The following is a 19,659-nucleotide window of genomic DNA, read 5'->3' on the forward strand; positions in this document are numbered from 1 at the left end:
AACAACCTATTGACATGCTGGACCCTACACCAATTGATTAACCATTTGTTAAAACATCTATTATTAACCCTTTATGAATTATTTATAAATGTACCTATACTATAAATTGTGTTCACCCCCTTCCTGCTAGCCTTCTTCAGTAGAATGCAGGGGCAAACTGCTGCAGCCTCTCCAGTTGCATGTTCTCTGAACAGCAGGGTACACTTTCTGACACCCCTTCCCCCCCTCCCCCCGGCTTGTGTACATACGAGTTGCTCATGCCCAATTCATGGCCCAGTACGGGTCCTTTTGAAAATTTGGCCTTTGCAGTGTAATTCAGAAAAGATGATTTATTATAGGGGTGTGTCTGCGCATTGGCCAGTCCTATAGTTGTGCCAAGAGTACACAACTAAGATTGGGACCCCATTGTGCTAACCACAGTACATACACATAAGAAAGACACAGTTTGTGCCCCAGACAGCTTACATTTTCAATAGACAAAACAGAGAAAGGGTTGGAGAAACGAAGTATCATTATCCTGATTTCCCAGATCGGTGAAAGAGTCTGTGGCAAAGCCAGGAATTAAATGCAAATCTCCTGAGTTCTGGTCCAGTGATTTAAGGACAAGTTCCTCTAATTATTTTAAGTTGAAGATGGATTGTAACTTGAGTTCTACATTGAAACGTTTTTTCAAAATGCAGGTTTTAAGAATATTAAATGGCCTGTGACTGCAATATTTCTTTAATTGTTGGGCACAGTTAGTGAAAGAGTGAGTGAATAATAGTGCACTGGCTACAGCTAAGCATAATGCAGGCAGCATCTTACGCTTTGAACTAATGAAGTCGTTTTGGAGGTTCAGATCGAGGGAAGCTGTAAGAGAGCTTGCAAAGTGTTGGTGGGACACTGCATACTCTAAAGTCACATAAGGGGCCTACCACACTTTTCAAGAGATGTCATTTGATATGACAAAGTGGGGTAGCAGTAATGCAAGTTATGTGACAATGGTAATTGATTAATAGCTAACAGCTCTTGTTAAATACTCATCAAATTAATTTTGTTTTGATGTTGCATTGTATTGTGATGCAATTGCAAACAGATGTGACAATAGAAATATAACATTTTAATGCAAAGTGTTTGTCCCAAAGAACAAACTGCTAAAACTAGAAAACACTACTGCAAGTTCGTAATCCAGGCCAAGGAACGCTTACATAAAATAAATGTTTGCAGCATGAATAGTATCACAATGTAACTAGAACATATCTATTACTCAGATACAGATCCTTGGTGTTAAGGAGGAGAGAATCTAGGCCACTGTTAAAACTACACCTGAATAACTTGCCTTCAATAATTTTCTAGTGTTAGATGTAAAAATAAATAAATAAATAAATCATGTATTTATTTCTTCTCTACTTGTGCTAATCTACATAAATCTATGCATAATATTCATGAATACAGAACATTTTGCAGCATTTTAAAAAATAGTCATTAAAATAAATGCAAAAAGATGTTGTAAATCATGGTTCCTCAGTGAAATGAAGGTTCTATCACATCCAAACTGAGCCATAAAATGACACTATCAGGGAATGCTATCCGTTTACCCAAAGTATATTCTTAAAATTTAGCATGTAGATTAAATGCAGGAACTTGCTGCGAAATCTGAAATACAATTTATTAAGTTTAGTATTTCCCCAACAAAATACTGGAAAATAAACTAGATGTGTTTATGTGTCTGTTTTCACCCAGATAGCAAATTAAATATCAGGATGGACAGAATATTTGTAAACTAGTATATGTCAGAAATTTTTCTCACAGTGCAATACATATTCATAATGTAAAATGAAATGTAACGATCTGCTTTCATCACTTTTCTGTATATTTACATTAAATTAACATAATGCTTATAATCGTTGCGAGCATGGAAAGCTCAAACAATAACTGATTACTAAGTAAAAGCAGAGAAAATTAAAAAAGCAAAGTTAGGACCATTTGTTTATTCCATTGTGAGTAGATTTCAAACAGACAAATAATAGATAAGATGTAGATTAGTCTATCTTTTTTTATCTGTATTGTTGGCCGGCTTTTTATTTATTACTTTTATCCTTTAGCTATATTGATGCATTTACATAAAGGTACAATCAAAGATATTGGTTTTGTGCAAGGTCACTTCTAAATGAGAGACATGCACAATTATGAATAGCCAAGCAGTTCTCTCTCTCTCTCTGTGTAAACACTAGAAAGTTTGCAAAAGGGAGAAAACACAATCCACAATTGCAAAAAGGTGATTTTTATTTAAAAAAGTTTGCAAACATTATAGCCTCTACTGTGACTTTTAATGCCTAGCCTCCCTTAGTAGGGATGCTGATAGACTCTGTTATAGCAGCAACCCTCAAAGGCATTTTGGTGGCCTCAGTGCTGAGGCACTCCAGATATCCTGAGGAGAGAACATTAGAGTGGCCACTGCTACACCCTTTCACACTGTTCAGTATATGCTGCTCTCTGCATTGGCCCTAGTCTTGAAGTCAATGAGAAGGGGGACTTGTCTGGCTGTCTTTGAACAGTCTAATGTGGTTGTCAACACTGTGACTAGCTCCTAGAATTCTGATTGTGCAATTCTGTGGAAAAAACACTTCTAGTTATTGAACACCTGTGCAAGGCAAACCACCCTAGCCTTATGTTTTTATCTGATTACAACATATTAAGGCAATTTTGTTCTTACCTCTCAGGATGATTGAGTCCATCAGCTTGACCATCACACAGGCTACTTCAAAGACTGAACAGGGGTCCCACACGTTGGTAATGTTTGTTGTCCAAGGAAAAGTCGAGGAATTTGAACTGATGTAGGTGAATGACAATCTGGTGAGAATGCCCCTTCAGATCATAGGAAGTGTCTCTTCTGGATTTCTTGTATTGGGGAGATACAAGAGCTTCTCCATGCAGATATTTTGTATGAAAAAGTGGGAGGAATTATCTCCATTTGACAAATCAAATGGAAGGAACAGAGGTGGTGGGAAAATGTTCAATTGAACAGTTTTCTGTCAAGAAATGCCTGTAACAGGGCCAGCTGCCACCTGAGCACCTCTTGGGTGCCTCCTTTTTCTTGCCCTCTCTGCTCCGATTGCTGACAAGGATGCCAATTAGTGCTAGTTTTGGAAGGTATCATGAAATACTTATCTGTCTACTAGGAAATTTAATCAGACCACCAAAAGTAATTTTGCATTACGCCATAAGCTGAAAATTACTTTTCGTCACTAACACCAGAGACCCAAAACTGATTTTTTAAAATCTTCATACTTTTTAAAAATAAAATAAACTGAAGGCCATCTCTGGTGTGGAAATAAGTTATGTCATACAATTTTCCTATTGAGTCATTGAGAACCTCTTTTCAAAATTAAGGGAAGTCTGATCTGTTCAGACAGTTTGGGAATCTGTCTATATAAACCTATGAATTCCAGGTTGATATTACAAACTCTCTGTATGTTTGCATCCTTATGGTTGTCTTTCACTGCATCTTCATAATATCTCTTGTATTAAGAGGAGAGGATTGGAACCTGGGTGCTGCACACAAATGGGACAGACATTAAGGACCATCAGCAATTAAATAAACTCACCCTATAATCACAATGGAGACTCACTAGATGGACTATTGATTTATGAATGATCATTCATCTGTTCCACCCCTCTGAGAGGGGGGAGGTTGTGTACATGAATGCAGTATGAGGTCTCACACTAGGACTCAGGACAGGTCAGTGGTGCTGCAGTGCTTTAATGAAGATACTTTACTCTGACAGGAGAGAGAGCTCTCCCACCCATGTAGTTAATCCACCTCCCCGAGAGGTGGTAGCTATGTCAAGGAGAGAAGCTCTCCCGTTGTCATGGCACTGTCTATACCAGGGGTTAGGTCAGTAAAACTATGTCTCTCAGGGGTGAGGGGGAGTGGATGTAAGTCTGTAATGTAGATCAGACCTAAGGACCAAAACTGAGGGCGAGGGGGTGCTCTTAAGCAGAGAGAGAGACCAGGATGAGAACCACACGACAAGGCTGGACAGTAGTACAGCATGTGAAAGAATGATGTAGGCCCAGAGGATTCCCAGGAAGGGAAAAAAAATCAAACCTGAGGCAAGGTCTTACATGTAGTTGTTTGTTATTTTTCTGTATAATCTCTTGAGCTTTCGATATGAGTAAAGTGTGTGTGCATTTAGAAATTCCTTTGCAGAATGTGTGTTTCTTGCTCACACAGATTCATAGTTCTACAAGAGAAAAACAGTAGACCCTACAGGTCCAGAGCTTCTGTGGAATACGGGTAGCAAGCAGCAACAATTGCAGAGGCTTAGGTGGGCCAGCAGTAGTTTCTGGCTGGGCAATCGACAATGGAGATCCTGTAGTCAGAGACGGGTGTCAGACATGGGTCTGTATCTCAAGTATGTGCCTAATGGTCCAGAGCCAGAAACAGTGCCTAATCTTTGCCAAGCCACACGCATGAAAGACTCAAGATACTGGTCCGGTACAGTGACCAGGTGATTGTTCAGGAGTAGGAGCTCATCCAGGATTGTAGTGAATGTATTACAAATAGAGAATGTCATTTAACACCTGCAAAAAAAAATCACAAACTAAATTTTCTCTTGCTTCTCTTTTTTCATTGTCTATATATATATTTTTTTCCAAGCTGTGTGCTTTCTACAGCTCCCCCCCCCGCCCCCAATCACAGTATTTTCCCTTTGGAATTTTGTATCAGCCCTGTACATTTTTTTCTGTACAATAGCTATAAAATGGAATGTGAATTCCAATAATGGTTCTAGCCAAGCTCACAATGTTTGAGATTACTGTAGAATTACAAATAGTTATTTTATTAAAAGTGCTATTCTTCCCAACCTTTGTGTTTTCATTGATCTAGTTCTAATGTTCTTAACCAAGCTTGTAGATATAGCAATAGAGATAATTTGGACTTGGTCTACAAATCAATGTAAGAACTAAGTTAAAAGTTTTGATAAAATGGAATTGTTAGCAGAATTGAACCATGATTTTCAAGGCTCTGTAACACTGGTTCTTCATATCACAAAGATTCCCATTCAGAAATCAATAGTTTTGAACAAGAGTTATATTGAGGCCTTCAACACTACATCAAGGCAATTCTGGACCCCATCATTAAGGGTCTTTTCATGACAGGTGTTTCAAAAGCTGCGTGTATTGAGTTTGCAGCACTAGCAGCTGGTGAGAAAGAATAATATCTTTATTCTGAAAGAAAACAACAAAACTAAGTGAGTTATACTAGTCAGTCCTCATAAGGAGCTGGCCACAAATCAAATATGCCATTGACATATAAAACCATACAGTGAGCTAGTATAAACTTGTTGATTCCTAGGATTAATTAAGATAAGCTAATGAAGACAATTTTGAAGGTTACTTATGGGATATACATTGTATAAAAGATGTATCGCTGAATTTGTTTCAAGTCAGAGGCTTTTGTTTTCCTTTTTCCAGTTTATCATCTTATATTAATATAATTGTGATTCTAGTGCTTAAAATAGCTACATTATATTTAAGGCATCATCCATGACTGATTACTTCAGGTTCTGCATAAGAAGATTAGAGCTGAGTATTACTGATTGCGCCTAACAAAAGCACTGACTACACATTTTGGATATAATGAAAGCTGAAAAAAAATTGTTTAGCAAACAAAAACAAAATCCTGGAAACACTTCAACATCCTTCTCAACTGACATACTGGGAAACTGGAAAAAAAAAGTCAATTGAGTTAAAATATAGATAGCATCTTGTTAGCTGCAAGTACAATCTAGGAGAAGGAAAGAGCCACACACATGTAACAAAAAGTTCAACCACACTATTTGTAGGAGTACAACAAGAACAAAACTTGAAGACAGGGGAATACTATGTATGTTTGATTTTTGTGCGAGCACCTTTTGACAAAAGACACATGTAATTCTTTTTTTCCTCATCTTATTCAACTTTTGTCACAGAGATGAAGTATCTGAATTATCCTTCTTGATAACAGAGTACTGTATCTTGCCCTTTGTTATTTTATACTTTCATAGGCTGCTTGACTATTAGCCTGGTTTAATTTCAGACTCACTAACTGTGGTGTTAGCCAACTGAAATTCGGTAGCATTATGACCTCACAATTTTCTGTATGTGACCTTCTCATATATTATATTGGGCATTACATTCTGCTACACCACCTTCTTGACCTCAGTTTTAACACATACAGGAATGGCATAACCCAATGTTTAGTCTAAATTTTGACTTCAGATGCACATACATGTTAAATTAGTGGAAGCTATGTAAGTCAACAGGAACCATGTTCATACACATCCAGGGAGGAATGTGTCCCTTAGTGCTGAAGATCATGAAAAAAATGGATTGATTATCACTGCCACAATAACTGTGGCTCTTCAGCAAGGTTGTGTGCATAGATCTAGATTCATACATATGTGATGCGTATCTTGGTATGCAAGCACAGACCTTTCTGGATAGCTATGTCCATTGAAACTGCCTGCACACACTGCCTATGTCCTAATATTTCCATCTGGTGACACAAAGGAGCACTGGCCCACATTTTCTTCCACTAAATCAAGAATCTACTTTGATACTCCAAATAGCATAAAAAGATGGTGGGGAAGAGCGAATCCACACAGACCATCATACTGAAGAACCACAGTTACTATATGTGAGCAACTGTTCTTTCTTCTTTAAGAAGTGTCTGAATGGATCCCCACTCTGTGATTAACAAGAAGTCCCTAACTCCAACAGAGGTAGATGGGGGGAATCTTAATTGAACAATGATTGTAGAACGGCCCTTCTGAATTGAGTTCCCAATGGGTGTTACATCAGTGTAGGAGAGAAGAATTCTGCCCTGACCATCAGGCTGAGAAGCTAAATCCAAAAAGTAATAATGGAATAGGCTTCCAAAGGAGGTTGTGGAACCCCCATCATTGGACGCTTTTAAAAATAAGTTGAAAAAACACTTGGGGTGGTCTAGGTTTATTTGGTCCTGCCAGGGGGCTGGACTTGATGTCTTCTTAAGGTCCCTTCCAGACCTACTTTTTCATGATTCTATGAAAATGCTTTAAAAATCACAGAATGATATTTAAGCCAGTCCCATTTTTGGGGACCTAATTCATGATTTCTGAATGCTTGAGATTCACATTTATAGAATGCACCCTAGTCTGACAATGAGTGAGCTTCGGGGAAAACGATGGTAAATTGCTTGATTGAAGGGAGACCAACCATGGATGAAATGAAGGGAGACCAACCATGGATAAAAGTTGGATGTGCTTGTAAAGAACTGCCTGACCCTTATAGAACACTGTCTGTGGTGAGTGAGCTGCTAGGATCTTGATCCTCTTCAAGCAGATTAGACTGCTACTAGGAATGTGTTTTTTCAACAAGAGATGGTCCAGGGAACATTCTAACAAAGACTCACATAGTAGTTCCATCAATTTGAAGAGCTCCACACATTTAAGTCTCACAGAAGGGGTAGCTTCCAATTGGGTAGTAGGCTTTTTAAAAATCTCAGTAATACCACCTACTTCTTTCCATCAGTAGATCTCAAAGTGCTTTACAAAGGAGGTCAGTATCACTATCCCCATTTTATAGGTGAGGAAACTAAAGCCAGATTCATGAAGCCTGGGAAACAAGCAGGGAGAATTGGAAGTCCTGGCACTGTCAAGGAATTTTGATGTGATTGGAATAACAGAGACTTGGTGGGTTAACTCACATGACTGGAGTACTGTCATGGATGGATATAAGCTGTTCAGGAAGGACAGGCAGGGCAGAAAAGGTGGGGGAGTTGCACTGTATGTAAGAGAGCAGTATGACTGCTCAGAGTTTAAGAATGAAACTGCAGAAAAACCTGAGAGTCTCTGGATTAAGTTTAGAAGTGTGAGCAACAAGGGTGATGTCATGGTGGAAGTCTACTATAGACCACCGGACCGGGGAATGAGGTGGACAAGGCTTTCTTCCAGCAACTCGCAGAAGTTACTAGATCACACACCCTGGTTCTCATGGGAGACTTCAATCACCCTGATATCTGCTGGGAGAGCAATACAGCGGTGCAGACAATCCAGGAAGTTTTTGGAAAATGTAGGGGACAATTTCCTGGTGCAAGTGCTGGAGGAACCAACTAGGGGCAGAGCTCTTCTTGACCTGCTGCTCACAAACCGGTAAGAATTAGTAGGGGAAGCTAAAGTGGATGGGAACCTGGGAGGCAGTGACCATGAGATGGTCGAGTTCAGGATCCTGACACAAGGAAGAAAGGAAAGCAGCAGAATATGGACCCTGGACTTCAGAAAAGCAGACTTTGACTCCCTCAGGGAACTGATGGGCAAGATCCCCTGGGAGAATAACATGAGGGGGAAAGGAGTCCAGGAGAGCTGGCTGTATTTTAAAGAATCCTTATTGAGGTTACAGGGACAAACCGTCCCGATGTGTAGAAAGAATAGTAAATATGGCAGGCGACCAGCTTCGCTTAACAGTGAAATCCTTGCTGATCTTAAATACAAAAAAGAAGCTTACAAGAAGTGGAAGACTGGACAAATGACCAGGGATGAGTATAAAAATATTGCTTGGGCATGTAGGAGTGATATCAGGAAGGCCAAATCACACCTGAAGTTGCAGCTAGCAAGAGATGTTAAGAGTAACAAGAAGGTATGTTAGCAACAAGAAGAAAGTCAAGGAAAGTGTGGGTCCCTTACTGAATGAGGGAGGCAACCTAGTGACAGAGGATGTGGAAAAAGCTCATGTACTCAATGCTTTTTTTGCCTCTGTCTTCACGAACAAGGTCAGCTCCCAGACTACTGCACTGGGCAGCACAGCATGGGGGGGAGGTGACTAGCCCTCTGTGGAGAAAGAAGTGGTTCGGGACTATTTAGAAAAGCTGGACATGCACAAGTCCATGGGGCTGGATGCGTTGCATCCTAGAGTGCTAAAGGAGTTGGCAGACGTGATTGCAGAGCCATTGGCCATTATCTTTGAAAACTCATGGCAATCGGGGGCAGTCCTGGAAAAATCATGGAGCAGGTCCTCAAGAAATCAATTCTGAAGCACTTAGAGGAGAGGAAAGTGATCGGGAACAGTCAGCATGGATTCACCAAGGGCAAGTCATGCCTGACTAATCTCATTGCCTTCTATGACAAGATAACTGGTTCTGTGGATGAAGGGAAAGCAGTGGACGTGGTGTTCCTTGACTTTAGTAAAGCTTTTGTTGCTGTCTCCCACAGTATTCTTGCCAGTAACTTAAAGAAGTATGGGCTGGATGAATGGACTATAAGGTGGATAGAAAGCTGGCCAGATTGTCGGGCTCAACGGGTAGTGAGCAATGGCTCCATGTCTAGTTGGCAGCTGGTATCAAGTGGAGTGCCCCAAGGGTCTGCAGGATGGTGTGGATTGCACCCTCAGCAAGTTTGCAGATGACACTAAACTGGGAGGAGAGGTAAATACGCTGGAGGGTAGGGATAGGATACAGAGGGACCTAGACAAATTGGAGGATTGGGCCAAAAGAAATCTGATGAGGTTCAACAAGGACAAGTGCAGAGTCCTGCACTTCGGATGGAAGAATCTCATGCACCGCTACAGACTAGGGACCAAATGGCTTGGCAGCAATTCTGCAGAAAAGGACCTAGGGGATACAGTGGACGAGAAGCTGGATATGAGTCAACAGTGTGCCCTTGTTGCCAAGAAGGCCAATGGCATTTTGGGATGTATAAGTAGGGGCATTGCCAGCAGATTGAGGGACGTGATCGTTCCCCTCTATTCGACACTGGTGAGGCCTCATCTGGAGTACTGTGTCCAGTTTTGGGCCCCACACTACAAGAAGGATGTGGAAAAATTGGAAAGAGTCCAGCGGAGGGCAACAAAAATGATTAGGGGACTGGAACACATGACTTATGAGGAGAGGCTGAGGGAACTGGGGATGTTTAGTCCTCAGAAGAGAAGAATGAGGGGGGATTTGATAGCTTCTTTCAACTACCTGAACGGGGGTTCCAAAGAGGATGGCTCTAGACTGTTCTCAGTGGTAGCAGATGACAGAACAAGGAGTAATGGTCTCAAGTTGCAGCGGGGCAGATTTAGGTTGGATATTAGGAAAAACGTTTTCACTAGGAGGGTGGTGAAATACTGGAATGCGTTACCTAGGGAGGTGGTGGAATCTCCTTCCTTAGAAGTTTTTAAGGTCAGGCTTGACAAAGCCCTGGCTGGGATGATTTAATTGGGGATCAGTCCTGCTTTGAGCAGGGGGTTGGACTAGATGACCTCCTAAGGTCCCTTCCAACCCTGATATTCTATGATTCTATGTGGAAGAGGCTTGCCCAAGGGCACCCAGCAGACCATTGGCAGAGGTCAGGAATAGAAGCCAGGAATCATGGGTTCAGGTCTAGTGCTCTATCCACGAGACAACACTGCCTTATCAGTACAAGTAAAAGTGGGTGAAAGAGCTAAATTGCAGACAAGGGTGCACAGACTAGGGTGCACTGAGATTAGGGAGAGGCTGTATTGCTTTAAATGAAGTAGATAGTCCAAAATGGAAACACTAGTGAGGATCAGAGCCTTTTTATTTTTCCCAGATAATGCAGAGGGAATATTAGGATTTCTTTTGAAGATGGAGAACCAGATGTGCATTGTGAGCTGATGCACAGTTGTGATAGTACCAAAAAGGCCCAAAGCCATATTAATGGAAGTCAAAAGTGCTCAGCACCTTGGAGAGGTTCCTGTCGTTTTGGAAACAGCAAAAACACGATGGAAATTCTTCTGATTGCCAGAACATCCACTGCAAATGAGAGCTAAGAGTAAAACAAACAATCACACATTTTCATAATTTACCATTATATATTCAAATGGGAAAACTTAACAGAAGTACAAACCAATTTACATTGTTAAGTAGGCAAGGGTGCTATACAATTACATCTTCATTTCTCCGTTCATAGGTACCAGTAACAAAAAACACCTGGAGCTCACTTGAGAGGTGAGTCTAGGTTCCAACTGTTGCACAGTGATTCACTCTATAGCCTCATTTTACATTAGCCTCTGGGATTTAAAATATTAATGAGCTGCTTGACTCCAAATCATCAGTGTTCTTAAAAACCTCTATTAAATCAGTAAATTAATGTGGCATTTTCTCACAAAGCCCTTTATACTTAGCCATAACCCACTGTAGTTTCCAATTTTATAACAATTTAATCATTGCAGCGTCTTATATGAATGGGTTCTGGACTCACATGGCAAAGTCAGAACAAATTGCTGAGGCATCATCATTTTTATAAGCAGAGAGTTGAAGGGCAGTGATACGCTCATAGCAACACTTTTTTCAAGTGGGTTTATAAAGGTTATTTTAAAATATTTGTTGCTTCTAAGCCCTTGGTGCAGTTACCCATAATTACAAAATGCATTTAGTAAAAATATTTTCATCAGGGTTTAGGCATGCACCACTTGACGGCTTGAGGGCTTTCAGTGCCTTTACCATCTATTAAAAATGCAGTCAAAATAATTTCCTAAAAAACGCAGCACACTACCCAAAACCAAAAGGAGGAACAAAACCCCATACGCATATTCCCACCACAGATCCCAGCCCTCAATGCTAAGATTTCCGTCTTCACTACACCTGCCATTTCGAAAAGGGCCAGGAAAGAGATGGGCTTTGTGGCATGTCTTGAACATCTTAAGATGTCAGTTATTTCAGACAAAGAAGAAGTGGATTCTAAAGATCAGGCCCCATTCACAGGGAACAGACTAATAGCACCTCCCCCTCTGAGCAGGTTGCAACTCAGGATGGTTGTGATGCTGAACAAATTAATTCAGTAGGGTTACCAGTGTAGCCATTATACTGGTTATTTTGTTTTCACTCTTCTGTGCCTAAAGGTACCCAATTTTGACCCATGGCTTTATGGGTCACCTACAATCTGTGAAACTCTATATTCATAAATCAAGAGATGTCATTTATACTTTTCTAATAAAGTTTTTTTTCCTACCGCTAACACTGAATGATTAACTCTAGTCGTTCCCAAACCCTGTTGGAGAGAGAACCCAAGCTCCAACAGTCTAGCTGATAGGTGTCCCTCTTGTTTTCTCACTCCAGGCCCCGCAACAGTTCCCACATCTTCCCCCCCCCCCCCCCCCCACCTCCCCAAATGTGCTCTTTTTTGTTCTCTCCCTCCTGAACTTTCTCTTTGTTCTCTTTTTACCATGTGTATGTCTTAATCCCTTTTCTCCCCTCTTTTTCCTTCCTTTTTTTGCATTCCTTCCTCATTTCCCCTCCCCCCTCCTTATAAATTATTTGCATCTTGGTCATGGTGTGAGAGTGAAACCATTGGTGGCTTTGTGCGGTCTTGCAGCTGAGTTGAGTACTCTAGGAAGAAAAAGTTGTGTGAGACAGCGGCTGCCTGAGCCTATAGCTAGAGGAGCTGATGTGCTCTTGTTGCTGTCTGCCTTAGGGCTACTGGAGGAGTATGAAAGGAAGGCAGATGTCTTTTTACCCTAGCTTCTAGAGAACATTTTCAGCAGGGCAGGGCAGATCTGAGATCATGCTGTTCTCTCAGCTCCCAGACCTCCAATCCATGCCCAGTGACCAGTCTTCCTCCCCTTCCATGCCTGGGTAGGGAAATATTGCCTTATTCAAGAAGCTAATTTCAATTTCATTTTACTCTGTTTATAATGTGATGCAAATTATTACACAAAATAATCACGTCATCATTTGTATAGACTGAAATTTTAAAGTCAAGTTAATAATTAGAGCTTGATTACTCATGTTACTTATTTTTCTCCTATAAAATTCATAGACTGATTTATTTGTTCTGAGAAAAAAATCTCTGTATTCTTTTCAAGCTGCAAGGATTTATGAACAGAATACATTTTAAAAAGTTCTTCTCTCTCTCTCTCTCATCAGTTATACCACATATTGAGGAATGTACAGGCAAGTTCTTAAAGTGAAAATTATTGTAATGTTGAGGAAGATAACAGGATTGAGATTGTTATTCCTCTTAAGATAAATCTAAGAAAGGTGTTTGTAAATTTGGGTAGGATCCATAGACTTGAGACTGTCACTGACTGAAAAAATTATACAGGCTATCATAAGATGCCCTCTGCTTTTGCATACAATTTGTACACTGCATTGGTAATAAAAAGCTTTGCTGTACTTGTGTTTTCTACAGACAAATTTTCAAATAAAATAGGCTATATATTACTAGACTCTGCCTGGATACAACAAAAATGATGATACATGTTGTCTGAATGCACAATACTGTGATGTAAAGTTGCTGTTTCATCTCCTGTTACATGGCAGTGGTGGAATACCAACACCATGGTAAAGACTACCCCAAAACAAGGGCCGAGTTTCTAACAACCTCAGCCTTTTACAGGTTCAAAATCCAGCTCCTAATCTAAAATTTGTAGTTTGAGCCAATTTTTTATCCTACTGCCCAGAATCTTGCTCTGATGGCAAGACATGGCAATGTTGTATTAGTTACTATGTGTACTGGCTACTAGACATTGGATTTGAAGCAGCAGTTTAGCTGAGGATCTGGCCACCATTCTAAATTGGTAATTTTAGATATCCTGTCACTCCCAGTTGCCTGATAGATTTATGCCATCTAAGGATCTCACCTTGGAAGTTAGAGTAAGCAACTGGGAGTGAAAGTCAGGATAACTGGGTTTCATTCTTGTCTGACATTGACTCTGAGTCATTCAGACAAATCACTTAATCTGTAAGTAATTTGTTTTACTTATCTGTCAAACGGGTTAAAACAATACTGCATTTGATTTGTGTAATATTGGATTTAATTAATCTTGTATAAATTATGCGTGCTTAGTAACGAGGATATGCTTCAAGTTTATCTCAAATAATTAATAGAGCATTGTGGTGCTTGCAAAGTACTTTGAAACCTAGGAGAAAATGTTTAGAAAAACAAACATTTTTATTTATACATTTTGATTGGCTGTTACATGGTCTTCTCTTTACAACAGTGTTTGAGCAACGGAATTAAAAGTTATTCTGCAGGATGGTCCCCCATCAGTTCAGTTACTGTGGCAACTCAACATATGGAATTCAGGGTTTTTTCCCCTGATAATTTTAACAGAAAATGAGCAACTATACTAGAGGTGGTCTACTTCCAATAGCTAAAAATGTGCTTATTGCATGTAAATCCTGCTCTTTGATAGACGTTAAGGATTGTGAAAACATTATTAGCAATGGAGTATGAAAGTACCTAATATGAAGATAAAAATATGCTTATCTAAATAACTCAGGAAGGATAAATTCAATAGGAAGTCAACTCAAAAGTTGAAGAAATGCAGTTTCAATATTCACTGCTGTTTTAACTCTCATGCCACTGAAGCATAAAATAGGTATTTTCTTTCAGCCATGTTTGAGTTTAAAGTATGACAAGTATTTGATTTTGCTGTTCACCTCTCTGTATAATAGCTTGAGGCAATAGAAGAAGGATTGCCTTTGGTATTAAGAATGGGAAATTCTCTTTATTTGAAAAGAATAAAGACACATTAGACCCATTTCCAGATTGGGACATGGGCAATTGCTGCCCAATTTGTGTGCACAAGTACTATGGCTGAGCGGTCAAATGGAGTAGCTGTACATACAAATGGGGCGTTAGACTCACAACTGACCATTTACATAATTATCCAGTTTACATGAGCAATTGTGGCTGTACACAAGTAGGTGCAGAACGGAGCTCATTTTATTTTGAAAATTAGGTTCCTCATTTTTCCACTTATTTGCCCTGTAAATGTCTCCAGATGCTCCAAGCTAAAATAATGTTGAGGGAGCAGCATATGAACAAGGCTGGCTTTTTTCCCTTCAGTGATTTTGATCCAGATGCTATGGAAAAGTCTGTAATATAATAAATGTTTTAATACTCCCAACAGGGAAAATAAAAAAAAATATAATCTATTACCTTGTAAACTGATAAACACTCAGAGTAAGCATGTCATATATATGAAATGAGAAGCTATTTCTCTCCTACATAATCTCAATATGTTGAGAAAAAACACGCACTGTAAAGTAACATTCCCTTAAACTAGTGGGCTAGAATAGAGTTACTGGGATATTGGTTCTTCAGGAGAGTTAAAAATGGGAAATAAGTATTCAATTTAAAAGTGTCCTGGGACATGGTGTAGAATAACCGGAAAGGTCCCAGAGTAAAATGTCTATATTGAAGACTCTCTGAGGACATCAGTAGAGGCTTATAAGAAAATAAAGGTTTTTTTGTTTTTGCTTTGCTTCTGATCAGAATCCTTTGAGATCTTCCTCTCCCCCAAGGAAGAAAAGAAAAAAAAAGATGCCTAGAAAAGCACTAAGGGATATTTAAGAGAGCTTAGAATTAGGAATGTGTACTTAAGGCTGTCATAAATATAAAGGGAAGGCTAACCACCTTTAAATCCCTCCTGGCCAGAGGAAAAAACCCTTTCACCTGTAAAGGGTTAAGAAGCTAAAGATAACCTCGCTGGCACCTGACCAAAATGACTAATGAGGGGACAAGATACTTTCAAAGCTGGAAGGGGCGGGGAAACAAAGGGTTCTCTCTGTGTCTTTTGCTGGGACCAGAGCAGGAGTGCAGGTCAGAACTCCTGTAAAGGGTTAAGAAACAATCTAGTTAGATATGCATGAGATTCTGTTTTGTTTAAATGGCTGATAAAATAAATTGTGCGGAATGGAATGTATATTCTGGCTTTTGTGTCTTTTTGTAACTTAAGGTTTTGCCTAGAGGGATTCTCTATGTTTTGAATCTGATTATCCTGTAAGGTATTTACCATCCTGATTTTACAGAGGTGATTCTTTTACTTTGTCTTTAATTAAAATTCTTCTTTTAAGAACCTGATTGCTTTTTCCTTGTTCTTAAGATCCAAGGGTTTGGGTCTGTGTTCACCTCTGCAAATTGGTGAGGATTTTTATCAAGCCTTCCCCAGGAAAGGGGGTGTAGGGCTTGGGGGGGAAAAGACATTTCCAAGCGGGCTCTTTCCTGGTTATATTTTGTTAGATGCTTGGTGGTGGCAGCAATAAAGTCCAGGGACAAAAAAGGTAAAATAGTTTGTACCTTGGGGAAGTTTTAATCTAAGCTGGTAAAAATAAGCTTAGGGAGTTTTTCATGCAGGTCCCCTCATCTGTACCCTAGAGTCCAGAGTGGGAAAGGAACCTTGACAAAGGCTAAAAAAAAAAAAAATTACACACATGTATGGACCTGAAATTCCACTCTCAGTTACATAGGAGTAAATCTAGAGTAACTCCATTAACCATAATGACCAAAAGCAAAAAACAGCTAAGTATGAAATATTTGGAACAAACTCCCAGTCCTTGCCTTGGGGTAGAGAACCCTCCATAAGTGCTGGAACTAGGGGTGCTGAAGCACCCTCTGGCTTGAAGTGGTTTCGATCATATAAAGGGTATACAGTTTTGTTCAATGGCGCTCAGCACTCCCACTATAAAAATTGTTTCAGCACCCCTGGAGCCCTCCTACATCATTTGTGGAGTTAGGAATCAATCCAGAAATGACTTCAACACCCCTACCTGCCAATAAACAGTCCAAGTACCCCTCCAAAATCAGTTCTTTAGTCGCAGATCAGGGACCTCCTTCCCTTTTGGCTCTGGCTGACTTGCATAGTGTGGGACAAGCTTTTAACCACCATGCAGACAGGCGGCTCCCATGGTCCTGTCTCCTGTCCCTCAACTCAAACTCTCAGCCTGCTGTGTCCCTGCAGCAGCACCTCATGTACTCCGTTGCATCCTGTGGATTCTTTTTCAACGTTATCCCCATCGTCCAGTCAGAGGACAGCTGGCAGGAGGAAGCAAGGTAGTATTGCCAACTTTATAATAACACAAAACCAAACACCCTAGCCCTACCCTGAGGTCCTGCCCCAACCCCACCCGTTCCCCAAAGTCCTGCCCCCACTCACTACATTCCCCCTCCCTCAGTGGCTCATTCCCCCCCAGCCTCACTCACTTTCACTGGGTTGGGGGTTGGGGTACAGGAAGGGGCTCCAGGTTGTGGGGTGGGACCGAGGTATTTGGAATGTGTGAGGAAGCTGCAGGTTGAGGCAGAGAGTTGGGGTGTGAGAGGGGGTTTGGGCTCTGGGGTGGGGCTGGGGATGAGAGATCTGGGGTGCAGAGGGGGCTCCAGGCTGGGGGTGGAGCCAAGAGATTCGGAGAGCAGGAGGGGACTGTGGGTTGAGGCAGGGGTTGGGGTCCAGGAGGGGGTCTGGGCTCTGGGCTGGGGACAGGAATGAGGGGTTTGAGGTGCAGGAAGGAGCTCTGGGTTTTGGGGGGCTCAGCGCTTGGGCATGGGATTGTTGCTCAGGGTTGGGCTGCAGTCTTAACTCAGGCAGCTCCTGGTCAGCGGCACAGTGGGTCTAAGGCAGGCTCCCTGCCTGCCTTAGCTCCGCACTGTACCCCTGAAGCAGCCAGCAGGTCCGTCTCCTAGGTGTGGGGGGCCAGGAGGTTCCCTGTGCTGGTCTTGCCCACAGGAACTGCCCCCCAGGTCCCATTGGCTGAAGTTCCTGGCCAATGGGAGTTCAGAGCTGGTGCTCTGGGCGGGGGCAACATGTGGATCCCCATGGCCCCCCTGCCTAGTAGCCAAACCTGCTGGCTGCTTCCAGGGCACAGTGCGGTGCCACGACAGGTAGGGACTAGCCTGCCTTAGACCTGCCAGGGTCCCTTTTTGACCAGCCATTCTGGTCAAAAACTGGATGCCTGGCAACCCGAAAGCAGGGACGGGATGTTCTTCTAGTTCTGTAGCCAACCAGGGCTCTGGTAGCAGGGGTAGGACTTTTCCCTACTGTTATATGTGGAGTGTGTGCTCCACACTTGAAAAGGAAAAAGAACAGTTCATTATATATTTAGAAAATAAATATGCTCTAAAATGGAAAATTCCTATGATTAACTTCTTTTAAGTTTTATAGCAAGCTCATACAAGGACTGCAGAAATTTAGCAAGATGAAAAAAGCCACTTAAATATGAAATATCTAGTGATGCTTATTTGTCTTTGTCAGGGTTCCTTCCCCACTCTGAACTCTAGGGTACAGATGTGGGGACCCCCATAAAAGACTCCCTAAGCTTATTCTTACCAGCTTAGGTTAAGAACTTCCCCAAGGTACAAACTTTGTCTTGTCCTTGAACAGTATGCTGCCACCACCAAGCGTTTTAAACAAAGAACAGGAAAAGAGACCACATGGAGATGTCTTCCCCCCAAAATATCCCCCCCAAGCCCTACACATCCCCTTTCCTGGGGAGCCTCGAGAATAATATCCTAACCAATTTGTTAAAAAATCATCAAAGACCCAAATCCCTGGATCTTGGAACAATGGAAAAATCAGTCAGGTTCTTAAAAGAAAGGTTTTATTTTTTTTTTTTTTAAAAAAAAAAGGTAAAAATCCTCTCTGTAAAATCAGGATGGAAAATACTTTACAAGGTATTCAGATTCAAAACACAGAGGATCCTCCTCTGGGCAAAACCTTAAAGTTACAGAAAACAGGAATAAACCTCCCTCTTAACACAGGGAAAATTCACATAAAACAAAAGATAAACTAATTCGCCTTGTCTGGTTTACCTATACTGATTGCAATATTGGAGACTTGGATTCGGATGGGTTGGAGAAGATGGATTTCTGTCTGGCCTCTCTCAGTCCCAAGAGAGAACAACCACGTAAACAAAGAGCACAAAACAAAAGCCTTTCTCCCGCGCCCCCAAGATTTGAAAGTATCTTGTCCCCTTATTGATCCTTTGGGTCAGGTGCCAGCCAGGTTAGCTGAGCTTCTTAGAATCACAGAATATCAGGATTGGAAGGGACCTCAGGAGGTCATCTAGTCCAACCCCCTGCTCAAAGCAGGACCAATCCCCAATTTTTGCTCCAAGTCCCTAAATGGCCCCCTCAAGGATTGAACTCACAACCCTGGGTTTAGCAGGCCAATGCTCAAACCACTGAGCTATCCCTCCCCCCCTTCTTAACCCTTTACAGGTAACAGGATGTTGCATCTGGCCAGGAGGGATTTTATAGCACTATATACAGAAAGGTGGTTACCATTCCCTTTATATTTATGACAGACTTCAATAGTGTCCCCATCTCAATCTTCATAGATGTGATATTAATAAACTTCATACATGGATAACAGGTTTCTTAAGGCTTTAGCTGCTCCTATTTATAGTCCATGCTGCTGAGACAGAAAATGACAGACACACTGAGGGAATGTCCAGAGTCTTCCACCCTGCCAAAATGTCAATCAACAGCTGTGAGTGGGGATTAGAGGAGATAAATTCACATGGAAACTAAGCAATTATGTAGAGAATATAATAACGGATTCTGAAGAAAAAAGTGTAATAAGTATGGCAAATTGTCAGCACTACTTTGATGGGTCTCATGCTCTCTCTTCCTGGGGAGGGGTCAGGGCACCATTTCTCACCCCTGAAGTGGGGTATTAACTGCCCCACTAGTGTCCTAGAGGAGGGGAGTGGAGAGGGAGGGACCCAGGCCCACCCTCTACTCTGGGTCCCAGCCCAGGGGCCCTAGGGATAGTGGTAAACAGCTTGAACCAGCGGTTTCTTCCCCGGGCTACTTCCCTCAAGCTTGTGGGGCTTCCTGCTCTCCCTCTGCACAAACCAGGTGTCCCTTTACCTAGGGTCTTGGTCTTCTTAGCCCACCACAGCACTTCTCCAAACTCTCCTCTGCTTCTCTCCAA

The sequence above is a fragment of the Lepidochelys kempii genome, chromosome 5 (genome assembly GCF_965140265.1).
Source record: "Lepidochelys kempii isolate rLepKem1 chromosome 5, rLepKem1.hap2, whole genome shotgun sequence".
In the NCBI taxonomy this organism is placed as follows: Eukaryota; Metazoa; Chordata; order Testudines; family Cheloniidae; genus Lepidochelys; species Lepidochelys kempii.